This window comes from Schistocerca gregaria, chromosome 7, assembly GCF_023897955.1.
Source record: "Schistocerca gregaria isolate iqSchGreg1 chromosome 7, iqSchGreg1.2, whole genome shotgun sequence".
NCBI classification, from domain to species: Eukaryota; Metazoa; Arthropoda; class Insecta; order Orthoptera; family Acrididae; genus Schistocerca; species Schistocerca gregaria.
The window spans coordinates 571,883,691-571,897,790 of NC_064926.1; positions in this window are offsets into that span (position 1 = coordinate 571,883,691).

A 14,100-nucleotide genomic window follows, 5' to 3' on the forward strand; every position below is an offset into this window, starting at 1 on the left:
CACTTCTCTCGATGCAGAAATACACTACCAGGAGAAAACAAAGTGCACCTGGACGGAAGACATCGATTTTGACTCGATGAAGGCACATGCCAACTGTGGGAAAGTAAATATACTGATAATAGTTTTATCGTCGTCCGCGTAGAGTCAGAGCTACCAGAGCGCCATCTGTGTCACCATTTAGTAGGGAGAGCTCATAGCCAGACGGCTGGCCGCACGTGGGGTCTGCACCCCTCCACCATCCTCCACAACTGTAAGTCCCTCATCCGCCCTATCCTGTGCTACGTTCATCCCGCCTGGATCTCCGCCCCTCCTACCTTTTACAAATCCCTTAAGATCCTAGAACGTCATGCGCTCCGCCTTGCCTATCGCATCCGCCTCCCATCACCATTGCAGATCCTATATGACCTCATCCCGTTCCCGCACCACCTCCTTTTCCTCGAACAGATGCGGATCCTCTATTCCTCCTGCAAACTTGATCCCCCTCGCCCTCTCCCACCCCCGTCCGCTGCCGCGCCTGCATTCCCACATCCCACCTGCTCTCCATACCATCGCCCAAGGTGGCTTCCACCAAATCCTCTTCGCTGCTGATGCCCTCATCTCCTCCATCTACCCCTCCTACCAATTTTGATGCTCCTCTACCACACCCTGTGTCTTTTCCCAAGGGCACCCTCTCTTCCTTCTCTCCCTCCGCCCTTCCTCTCTCCCTCCTCCCCCCCGGCTTCCCCTACCTCCCCTACCTTCTTTCCTCCCTCTCCCGTCTGCTCTGCCACTGGCACCTACACCCTCCCCTCTCCCTCCTCCCCCCCCCCCTTTTCCCCTTTTCGCACGTCCCCGGACTTGTACACGTACAGTGAACATTCGCGCGCCGGTGATCGTCGCCAGTGTTTTTGTGTGTGTGCCATCTTGTTAGTGATTCAGTGTTTCGTCATTTGTGCTCCTTCATTCACGTGTGCCGTTTCTGTCGTCTGTGTTAGTGCCCGAGTGATGAACGTTATTCTTTGGACGTCGCACTTCTGAATGGCTTCATGTATTTTTAAATTTGTGTGTCTACTGTTGTCTATCCACCGTGTTGATCGTTTTTCGATGTCTCCACTTGTAATAAATGTATTATCTGTGGCCGAAGAGCGGCGTAGTATTGCCGCTGGCGGCCTACCTTTGTATAAGTTGTCAAAATAACAACAAAGGAAAAAAACCAGAAGGCTCAGTGTGGTGCAAACGTGCGAGGCAACCACACAACCAAATGGCGGAGTCGCACTGGAGCTTCCTACATCCAACTGAGCGACTTCGGAAGATGTCAGTTTGTGGACGTCCGAATGGCACGATGGTCCTTTCGGAGAACTGCCACGCAGCTTGGACTCGCAGCGTCAGTTGTGCAACGATGCTGGTATCAGTGGTCACGTGAACGCTCTCACACCCGTAGACGAGGTTCTGGACGAAACATCCTGGCGGATTAAAACTGTGTGCCGGACCGACACTCGAACTCGGGACCTTCGCCTTTCGCGGGCAAGTGCTCTACCAACTGAGATACCGAAGAACGACTCACACCCGTACTCACAGCTTTACTTCTGCCAGTACCTCGTCTCCTACTTTCCAAACTTTACACAAGCTCTCCTGCGAACCTTGCATAACTAGCACTCATGAAAGAAAGGATATTGCGGAGACCTGGTTGAGCCACAGCCTGGGGGATGTTTCCAGAATGTCAGTTTCACTCTGCAGCGGAGTGTGCGCTGATATGAAACTTCCTGGCAGATTAAAACTGTGTGCCCGACCGAGACTCGAACAGGGGACCTTTGCCTTTCGCGCGCAAAGTGAAAAGTTTGGAAGGTAGGAGACGAGGTACTGGTAGAAGTAAAGCTGCGAGGACGGGGCGTGAGTCGTGCTTGGATAGCTGAGATGGTAGAGCACTTACCCGAGAAAGGCAAAGGTCCCCAGTTCGAGTCTCGGTCCGGCGTACAGTTTTAATCTGCCAGGAAGTTTCATATCGGCGCACTTTCCGCTACAGAGTGAAATTGACATTCTGAGGTTCTGGACGTTCACGTGCCACAGACGACCGCCAGGATCCTCGTCTTGTTAGGGCAGGATTGGCAGGCAGATCGTACAGCTGCCACAGCATAGTTAAGGGGGATTGTGAGCTCAGACGTGTCGACGTGAACTGCTGCGAACCAGTTATTAGCAGTGGGACTATGGGCAGGCTGACCTCTAGCCTGTATTCCACTTATACCACAGCACTGACCTTCACGACTCGACTGGTGCCATCAGAGGATCACGGAATGGTGCGCCCTGCTCTTCAGCGATGAAAGCAGATCCTGCCTGCACGAAAGTGATGGTCGTTTGCGCGTACCATGTGGAAATGGTGATGTGCTGCTCCGACGAAGTTACGCCCGCCCACACACTGCCCGTGAAACTGAGCGTGCTCTGCAAGGAGTGCAGCAACTTGCCCACCAGCTCTGTCTTCGGACTCGTCCCCAATCGGGCACGGGACGAGAACTGACTCGTTCGACTCAGCACCGAACAACTCTTACAGAACTACGCAAACAGCTGAAGCAGGCGTGGCAAAACGCATCCCAGGAGAGTATTCGCTAACTGTATTACCGACTGTATGCAAGAGTCAGCGCCTACATTGCCGCCCGTAGAGGCTACCCCACTAACACCAGTGTTCAGGCATGGGTCGATACCTCGTGTCTTAGAACCGCTAGTGTGATTGATCTCTAAATGTAATTACTTCGCGTACCCGTATGCACTGTTGGAACAACAAATCCTGAGTGAATTGGAAACCTCTAACACGGGGCACTAGTTTTTTTCTGGCACTGTATTTTTTTGTGCACGTAGAATGATGTTCTGCTCTGCTGGTCGTTCAAAGTGAAATACGAGGATGGACGGAAGACAGAGTTGTTCTGTGTATACAGCACAGCACGAGGCACATTCCTCGGTCCAACATGTGTCCCCATCTCTCACCATACGATGGTACATCCAACGTTGTGAAAGATGATCGTTCTTGTGAATGTTACTGTTACACTCTAGTCCTTTCCCATGTGCCGCCTTTCAAGTGTGCTTTCGGCCCTGACTTAACGTTTATGGGTGACAACGAGCAACGGCACCAAATAATGCAGGTGGAAGAGCTCTTACAACGAGCGGATATTCGGCGAATGGACAGTACGGCGTGCGAAGTATTGTGGTTTCATTGCGTGTTGTACAATTTCAGCAAGATTACAATGAAACTAATTACTTATTATCAACGTAACATGAGGTTTTATTTAAACACAGCTTTTCCCGGCTAATGAACGTTATTTTCTTAAAGAAATCTCCACCTGGGATGGAGTGTAAATGGCACTAACTTGCTGATCGTTTATCGAATTTAACGCTACTGTTATTCGAGGTGGCAGCACTTTTCTGTAAGCAATTTGAACAGTTTTTTCACACAATACTACACGGGCACAACACTGATGTATTTTTCCTACCAAAATATTTCATAAAAGTTGTTACGAAATAACCAGGCTTCATACATCAGCAGATGAGAATTTATATCACGTAAGATGCTATTTGCACTATATTTAAAGATTCTTCACAATCTAAGTCGAATTTATTTCCTCAAAGGGGGTTCTGGGCCACCAATACACAATTATCAATTATGACGAACAACATTTATCTCCGTATAGAAAATCAATTTAAAACTGCCACTCCAATATTTCACTAAGATGGCGGCTAACATTAGACAATCACTTATCGATCCTGCTTCATGCCCTGTTTTACCACTAACAAACGATAAATATATATTTAATCCTTTTGTACCTTCATTATATGCATTAACATTTTAAAATTTTCTCAGTGTTAATCGTTTATTATTTAGCATTTACGAATAAACCGCGCTGTAGATCAATAGCAATAGTGGCTGCGCTCCTTTGCAGCTGAGTAGGAAACTTAACATTTACATAGGACAAGAATTACAATGAAATAAAAGTTTAAAAAAGAAAATTCATTTTAATGACATAGAAACTCTATTGTTCAAATATTAATTAACAACATTATACAGCCTTCTACAGACCTCAGTGTTACGAGACATCAACCACGACCGATCATTACATCAGTTCGAACAAGAAGAAGTATTATTCTAGAAGAATCACAGATGACAAAAGGTGGAGATTTTCATTATCTTTTTCCATGAGTATTGTCTGAGATATGCTTTTCACTGAAAATTAAATTATGTCACTGACAATAATGATTTATTAGTATGTCAGTATCGATCAAGTCCTTTTTTTTATTAATATCGCGAGAATGTTCGCTCAAATTTCACACTCAGTGTTGTTGTGAAAATTGTTCTGAAGAAAATATGGTCGTGGATATTAAAACGGTCCTGCTCATAGCTGTGACTTGAATCTCATCGAGCATGTGTCGGGGATTCGTTGGGGAGACTTATTAACAGCACGATCTCATGCACCATCGGCCATCCAGCTGTTTACATTATGTAAATTAGAGGAGGAATGGGGGAGAAAGGAAAGGAAAGGAAAGGGGAGGACGTGATGGCATCGTTTGCACTGGGACTTTATCAGCAAGCAGCGGTGACGAGCGAAAATGTTTGCCAGACTGGGACTCGAACCTCGTATCTGGTGCTCACTAGGAAGTTGCGTTAACCACTGCGCCACCCGCACGCAGGATTAGTCGCAAATGCGCGGACCGCCCCTGCGACTCACATCCCCACCTGGCACCATTACCTGTCCACAGTCCCTGTCCATGTGCTCCATGCTCGCTGACTTTAAATTTCCACTGGAGGTCGACCGTAAATGTGCGCCTGCGCTGATGGCGGTGGATTCGTAGCCTATCGGGACCTGTCAATGATACGAATTCGTGGAGTTATACTCAAAACTCCCGCCCAGAACACAGTCGATTGTTCAACTGACCCCATCTTGTTTGCGTAGCTTCCAAACAGTGGCAGTGAAATTAAAATAGTGAAGTTTTTCACAATGAAGGTAATGGGGAAAACTTAAAAACTAAGTGAAACATACTGCTTACACACACAATCTACATGCTCAATAATTAACGTTAGGCCCAACCCCAACGTTCGCAGTCGTAAAATTTCGACGCAAATAACTTACCTACATTTAAGTTCTATCCAGCTGCAGCTGATAAACTGTGAAAGGAAAACAACTGTAATGTAAACCACAAAAATCCAGGAAAACTATGAGCATGTGATAAGAGCGTATATACACAAAACATTGTCTGTTTATCGATACTAGTACTGCTGTAACTTCTTTGGTCCCATGTCATAGTGTGCGAGTTGTTGGTCGGTTGCGGCGGAGCAGCCAGCAAGTCTGCGGTGTGTGATCAAGCCGGAGCCGCTGGCGGAGTGCACGCGTGGCCGGATGTTTGTGGCACTAGCAGCGAGAACTGCTGAGTCGTCGCCCATCGCACTTGCGTACTGGAGTTGAGTAATCAGTGAGCCTGTCATGAAAGCTCAACTGTTGTGACATCTCTTCATTGATTGCTGGTTGTTGCATCCTGGGCTGTCCCCGCAAGCAGCAACCTGATGGTGTGCTGGAGTCGGCAGAATTTTGCAGCCGTCTCCCTGTATGGTGCTTAACCTTTGAAATGATTATACTTTATTAGTGAAATGCACCAGTGATACCTTCTGCCTTGTGGCCGTTGACGTTCCGGTTACCTGCCCTGGCCGTTAGACTAGTGTCGTGGCAGTGTGTTTTCCTCGCCGTGTTGATGTTGTCTGGCAAGGCGTGCAGTGCGACAGCTTGGTGGTGTGCTCCTTTTCTCTTTGAGTGTTTATCGTGCCTTGGCTGCCTTTATACGCCAATTATTAAGGCATAATCCTGCTGTGATCCTCGTCTTCGCTGGTACTTTTGGTTGTCGTGCTGTTGGTCGGGTGGAAGGGTATTGATTAGGCGGTTGGTTGGTTCGTCAACCGTCCGTAGGTTGTGCTGCAACCCGATTGTTTAGTGTTACGCTTGGCTGTGTGTCTCACCAAACTGTGGTTTGAGATTTCTCTCCAGGCCGATCCTTGGAACACTTCTGAGCACCACTGTTTGTCGTTCGTGATTGTCATTTTATTTGGTCGCAGGTGCTGTGCCAGGCCTTCAGCGGTGTATTAATATTGTCTGTTTTATGTATAGTATATGGCGTTAAGATTAGGCCTTCAGCCGTGTTTCATTTAAAATTGTTGTTGCTCTGCATTTAGGCCTCCAGCTGCATTTGTTTCACAATCTGTGGCTTTAATATGTAAATTCTTGTCTCTTAGGTTTCTCTTTAATTATCTCGAATTCTTGAAACGGACTTGAGCCGTGTTCTGTAAATGATTATCTTAAAGTTGTCTTTAATTAGAGTAGTTGCTTTGGCCTGAAGCTGACAAGATACTTCAATTTTTCTTAAGATGTTTTTCTGTTGTACAGTGTAAAGCCTTGTCTTTTAAGTCCATCTTTTATTATGTAACGAATTTTTTTTTAAATTGGGCTTTCAGCCGAAGTATTGACTAGAATTTTCCTCAACGGAATTTGTAAATGCTTGGCTTTTAAAGAAAAACTGTAGCTGATCTGAAATATTAATTCGGCCTTTAGCCTTGAAGATATTGTAATTTTACTTAAGTGAGGCCTTCAGCCGTTACTCTACACCTTGGTGTTTTAAAAGCAATTATTTAATCTTATTCTGGAGAAGTTACTTGGGCCCTCCGCTGTGAATTGATCTTCGTTGTAAAGAGAAAATTGTGTATTGGTTTGAGGAATAAAGTTGTGTGTGTTCTTTTATAACCAACAGTAATTGAACTTGGCTGCTTTCCACAACCTGATCCTCTCCGTCCTGCGAAAACAGATTTCAAAATGCTTTCTTAAGAACTGTACAAATAGTCTATAGCTTTTTGCTGTTTTTTAATACAAAAGCCCACTGATGATGCTGAAACTTCAGCAAAACCTGTCTGGACGATAAAAGAAAGGAAAAAAACCTGTGATTTTCTCGAGGCGCACCCCTTCCGAAAACAAATTTATTTGTAAAAAAAAGGAAAAGGAAAGAAAAACACGGACAGGAGAGCTTCATCCACGAGATGACGTGTCCGCCCTTCTTCGATGACCGCAAGCCGCCGCCAAGCCGCAAGGCCGCACCCTCTGCGCTTGCCGCTTTTCGACCTCGACCTGAGAAATTCCTGTAACGTTCGTGGTGTGAGATACTCATTATGTGCGCACACCGCTCATCTGTAGGAGTAGCTTCCTTCTGTACTAATAAAAGGAAAAGTGAAAATAACCGCGTAAACCATGTTATCGTACATTTCATGATCACTGTACCAAATGTCATAATACTGCACGATAATTCTAGATTGCACATTGCAATCCAAACCCGAAATTACTTGAGGACTATACTGATATTTGATTTATCTCTCCGCGTTTTAAGCGTTTTCCATATTTTTAACTGTTGGTCGAGCTAGATTCCAGAGGCGTTCCCGCGCGTCATTCAAACATTGTTGTAGTCGTGTAACTATTAGAAAAAATAAAAGGCACAGTCAGCATTTTATGGACTTCACTTCAACGACAGATTTTGCCTGGACCCTACTTTAGAATCAGAGCTTACTGAATAAGAAGTATCTTAAGAATTACTTCAAGTTGCAAACTTAATTTATCTTTGCGATGTAGTTATCTGGAACGCATACTAAGCAGACGTAAGTTTTACTGTGAATAAAATCGTAGATAATTATAATTAAATATTCGTGTGATTCATTTAATTATCTTCCTCATTGAAATATTTAAGACAGGAAAGAAATAATCTGTAAAAATTGTATAAACGTGAATTTAATGTGCATTTTGATAGTCTTATCTGGAATACAGAATTTAATAGTTGAATATTAAAGCGACGATAATTACAAGCTTTTTCAACGCGAATTTCCGCGATATAAGACGAGTGATCCTGGCGGCCGAATACCAGCACTCGGAAACTAAGCACTAGTTTCGCTACTTCCGTGACAGACAAAACTATATAACAGTCCTTAGCAAGTCTTGTTATAGCGTGAAATCTTTAATTGCCGTCTGTAGCAAGACTGGATGCTGCGCCGATGAAAGATACAGGAAAGTAGTTGCTACACTTTTTTTACACAACATAATAATATTATTAAATGTAATTTAGTTCAACAAGCTAACCTTAATATAGTGAAGAGCCAAAGAAACTGGTACACCTGCCTATTATCGTGCAAGGTCCCCGCGAGCACGCAGGAGTGCCGCAACACGACGTGGCGTGGACTCGACTAATGTCTGAAGTAGTGCTGGAGGGAACTGACGCCACGAATCCTGCAGGGCTGTCCATGAATTCGTAAGAGTACGAGGGCGTGGAGATCTCTTCTGAACAACACATTGCACGCCATCCCATATCTCCTCAGTAATGTCTCGGGAGTTTGGTCCCCAGCGTAAGTCTTTAAACTCAGAAGAGTGTTCCCGGAGCCCCTCTGTACCAATTCTGGATGTGTGGAGTGTCGCATTGTCGTGCTGGATTTGTCTTAGTCCTTGGGAATGCACAGTGGGCCTGAATGTATGGAGGTGATCAGACTGGATGCTTGCGTGCGTGTCACCTGTCAGAGCAGTACCTACACGTATCAGGGGTCCCATACACGCCCCATACCATTACAAAGCCACCACCAGCTTGGACAGTCCCCTGCTGACATGCAGGGTCCATGGATTCATCAGGTTCTCTCCATACCCTACACGTCCATCCGCTCGATACAATTTGAAACTAGACTCGTCCGACCAGGCAACATATTTCATATCAACAGAACAATGTCGGTGTTGAAGGGCCCATGCGAGGCGACAAGCTTTGTGTCGTGCACTCATCAACGGTACACGAGTGGGCCTTTCGTTGAACGGTTCCCAAGCTGACACTTGTTGATGGTCCAGCAGCGGGACGGTTTCACTTCTGTCACTTTGAACGATTCTCTTCAGTCGTCGTTGGTCCCGTTCTTGCAGGAACTCTTTCCAGCCGTAGCGATGTCGGAGATATGATGTTTTACCTGATTCCCAATATTCACGGTGCACTCGTGAAATCGTCATACCGTAAAATCCCGTCATCGCTACCTCGGTGAAGCTGTGTCCCATCGCTCGTGCGCTACTATAACAATAGGTTCAGACTCACTCAAATTTTCATCACCTGCCATTGTAGCAGCAGTAGCCGATCTAACAACTGCACCAGGAACTTGACTTATAGATGGGTCGCCGACCCCAGCGCCGTATTCTGCCTGTTTACACATCTCTATATTTGAATACGCATACCTATACCAGTTTCTTTGGCGTTTAGGTGTATATGTGATGCCTGTATTCCGAATACGTCCCAATGAATTACATTTTTTGTTTGAGTTTGATACTGGTCGATACATGACATTTATGGCTCGCGGACTTAAAACAAGCTTTCTCTGGAGGTCTGACGTCAGTACAACATAATTAAATGGTTTTCCTTGGCTAGACGTCGGGCCTGACATTAATTCTGCATACCTTCCCAGGCTAGACAAATGGCTGATGTTAAAGTAAGCAGCAGCACACGAAACACCTCTTTATCGTTCTTAACGTCTCTGCTGCAGACCTAGTCTCCTGCCGCAGATACAATAATTAGCCAGTATGAATTTCACCTCACGCAGCTAGCACGAATGTTCGCCAATAACACAGGTTGCTGGGAGCGCAGTCATTCCTCCTACGTCTCACCTACGCGGCCTGCTAGTTTTCTTAGCGACTAAAACACACATCTGGTTGTCCGTTTGCATAATGCATGAGCCTAACCGATCTTTATTTCCAGCGACATGTGTTGCTTCTTCTATGAATCGAGAAACACTGCCGAGAGAGCGTAGGTATTCCTGTATTAACGCGCTCCGCAGCAACTAGGCATTTTTATTTTTTACTTTTTGTCCGCGTCCACTTACCACAAGTTTTTGTTAAGCGTTATATATCCTGTCCTAGAGACTGTTACATGGCCATTTAAATCATGCGACTCCCGGCAGTAAACGTATCCAGGCTGCGTCTGTCTAGAGCCTCATTAAATATTTATAAAGACCAGTATGTCTGCTGCCCGATCTGGTCTTGCGGGCGGAGAAAGCTCGGTCGACTTCGTAACTTACCTGCAGTCGACGATAAATGTCAGGCAGTCGCCTTCTAAGGAAGCTGTGCAAATCGCTGTGATTTCCGTCTCCGGCCCGGAGTTAATTTCCCACAAGCGTGCGGGACACTAATTATAAGAGATTCCTTGCGGGTTTGCTCACTTCCTCCTCTATTAGGGTGTTGATTAATTTTGGAATTGCAGAGATGGAAGCGACTTTTCAGAAGTACGGAGTCTATAAAGCTTCTAAACCTGAAGCCGTCTTCACACGGGAGGAGGCAGCTAACGTTGACGTGGACGCCGGCGGGACACCCGAACTCGGTAGAAACAGCGCAGCGGGCTCACGGTAAGAGCTGGTTAACGTGCTTCTGCGCTTTTAGCGCTCTCCAACATCACTTATCGGCTCTATTTGGCTCGCGGGCCACACAGTGCCTTTACGAAAACGGACCCGCGTAAAACAGCTGCGTTCACTCCTTCGGTGATTTTCCGAGCTGCGCCATGGTCACGAATAAAGCAGTGAGGCGAATACGGAATAAATTTTCGTTACTTTACGTCTCTTGTGAAGAGCGGAGAAAATAACGAAGATGATTCTCAACTCTTTGATGACTTGAACAGCGAAATGCTGGCAGAGGAACGCAACATAATGTTGTACAACGATCTTAAATACATACCAACAGAAGTAATTTGTTGACTTGAATTTTCATCCTATTTCCGGTTATAAATTGAATACAGTTAAGGTATAGTTTCTAATGCCAGTTTCCGCATGCATGGTATCCATACTTTCACTGTTGCATCGACTACCAACTCTCTGAAATGATGTACTTCACCACATAGGGTCGAAGAGCGAGATTCATTTCGTAATTTCATTCGAATGGAAGAGGAGATTTCTTCGAAGTTGCTCACCATCACTGAAAAAAAAACCTTAACCGGCAAAATACAAACGTGAACCAGTCCACAAGTCCAGAGATAGGTGTATATAGGTTACAGAAAGTTTCATACTAGCAAAAACTTCCAGTGTGTAACTTGTATTTATTTTAAGCCAAAGACTTAAGATTTCTGGCCACTGGGAATATACTTCAATCCAGTTGTTCGCCTCTTCAACAGGAATTGCAGCAAACACATTACTTATAATAAATAACATACACTTTTGAGATACTACTTCTATTAAAGGAATAAGAAAGACCCAGAGTCTCTTAGAACGCAAAAGACGAAAAATAAACACTGGGAGAAGTGGACACAAGCCGACAATCTTTCTGTTCACCGCTCACGTGCTGTCAACTATGCTACAGCTTCGAAATAGCAATAGGAACTTAGTATTTGGAATACAGTGTCTAAAAACTGTATCTGCAGTGTCACTACTTGATATTTGTAACAGAAAGGTGCCCTTTTGACACATTATCATTGTGCACTAACACTGAAGTGCTGTACAATCGTTACACGCAAGTTATAACACTAAAAACATCAATTACAGTAAGCCTTTACCTACCATGTATGTAGTTTCCTGTCCTTTAATTGCTGACAGTTTGAAATACCTTATATTTGTACCAGGTACTCCATGAGAAAGAAAACCCACCAAATGCGTTGTTTAGTGTCACGTACACATATCAAAAAAAAGTTTTGCATCACCTCGTTTCCGAGAGTTCCAGAACATGTACAGAAAATTGGAGTAGAAAGTAACATAAACATCAATTCCACCTCTTTTTATTGCTCATGAAAACCACTCATTACGTGTTGTACCACCATACAGCGAGACCTTCAGAGGTGGTGCTCCAGATTGCTGTACACCCGGTACCTCTAATACCCAGTAGCACGTCCTCTTGCATTGATGCGTGCCTGCATTCGTCATGCCATACTATCCACAAGTTCATCAAGGCACTGTTGGTCCAGATTGTCCCACTCCTCAGTGGCGATACGGCGCAGATCCCTCACCGTGGTTGGTGGGTCACGTCGTCCACAAACAGCCCTTTTCGATCTATCCCAGGCATGTTCGATAGGATTCATGTCTAGAGAACATGCTGGCCACTCTAGTCGAGCGATGTCGCTATCCTGAATTAATAGGGACGCGAATTGTCGTCCATGAAGATGAATGCCTCGCCAATATGCTGCCAATATGGTTGCACTATCGATCGGAGGATGGCATTCACGTATCGTACAGCCGTTACGGCGCCTTCCATGACCGCCCCAAACATCAGGAAACCTCCACCTTGCTGCGTTCAGTCTAATCGGGTTGCCTCCAAACACGTTTCCAACGATTGTCTGGATGAAAGCATATGTGACGCTCGTCGGTGAAGAGGACGTGATGCCAATCTTGAGCGGTCCATTCTCCGTGTCGTTGGGCCCATCTGTACCGCGCTTTATGGTGTTGTGGTTGCAAAGGTGGACCTCGCCATGGATGTCGGGAGTGAAGTTGCGCGTCATGCAACCTATTGTGCACAGTTTGAGTCGTAACACGACGTTCTGTGGCTGCACGAAAAGCATTATCAACATGGTGGCGTTGGTGTCAGGGTTCCTCCGAGCCATAATCCGTAGGTAGCGGTCATTCACTGTAGTAGTAGCCCTTGGGTGACCTGAGCGAGGCATGTCATCGACAGTTCCTCTCTCTCTGTGTCTCCTCCATGTCCGTACAACATCGCTTTATTCCGAGACGCCTGGACGCTTCCCCTGCTGAGAGCCCTTTCTGCACAAAGTAACAACGCGGACATGATCGAACTGAGGTATGGTCGAACTACAGGCAACACGAGCAGTGTACCTCCTTCCTGGTGGAATGACTGCAACTGATCGGCTGTCGGACGCCCTCCGTCCAATAACCGCTGCTCGTGCAAGGTTGTTACATTTTTGGCCGGGTTTAGTGACATCTCTGAACTATCAAAGGGGCTGTGTATGTGATACAATATCCACAGTCAATGACTATTTCCAGGTGTCAGGGAACCGGGGTGATTCAAAACTTTTTTGGGCGTGTGCAATATGGCGGCTCCCATGTGACGTAAAACGATGTCGTTTATCACTGTCCATGTTCTCTATATAGCGTCACATGCGTCGTGGACACGCTGTTGTAAGGTCTGCATATCAGGAACTAGTTCAAAATACATAACGCTATTCAGATGCACCCAGTGGTAAAAATCCAGGGAGCTTAAGCCCTGTGATCTGGCATGTCATTCTACAGGGCTTAAGCGTCTCTTCCAACGTGCGAGGAAGATGTTGCTGATGTGCTGGCAAACTGTGATGCGGAAGCGGTATCGTGCTCCATCATGCAGAAACCATATAACCTGTCGTACTGCCAACGGCATATTCTCAAGCAGCCCAATCCTCTGTCTAGGTGTTGTGGGATAATAAGTGGTCCAAGTGTGTGGTCGCCAAGAATCCCTGCCTACATATTGATGTGGAACCGATGCTGATGAGACGCCTCAACCATTCCCTGAGGATTGTGTGTAGTCCACAGATGACGATTATGCAGATTGATAATGCCAGTTGTGGTAAAGGTTGCTTCGTCGGTAAAAAGGACTAATGACAGAAATCCCAGAATTGTGATGGTCTGGTGCAAAGACCGTCGACAAAATGCTTCCTGCATAGGGAAATCCGCTGCTGAAAATCCTTGCACTCGTCGCAAGTGCCACACATACGGGATACATATGCAAGATACAAATAATCGTACTTTCGCTTACACTGTGTTGGAGGACTGTCTAACATTCTGCGTGGTGTCTGTTTGTTCTAAGTCGTGTCTCCCTACCACTTTCGCGCAACGGCGCTCTGAGCGTGTTTTTTAGGGAACTGACTAGATTGAACCTGGGACCTGTTGCTGGTAAGGAGACGCCAGACCACACATGACATGTAGAGTTCAGAAGAGTTCAGTAAGACTAGCGATGATATAACCAAATACTTAATGATTTCAGCGTCACCTCCACTGCACTCGAAAAAGCAGTTAAGTTTACCACTGAAATTTTTATTCTACTCACAAAACATTGTTTATAAATTGTACTATTGATAAAAGGAAATATTTTAATATAGGATGATAAAAACCAACTGCGTTCAACAAAAATGTGAACGAAA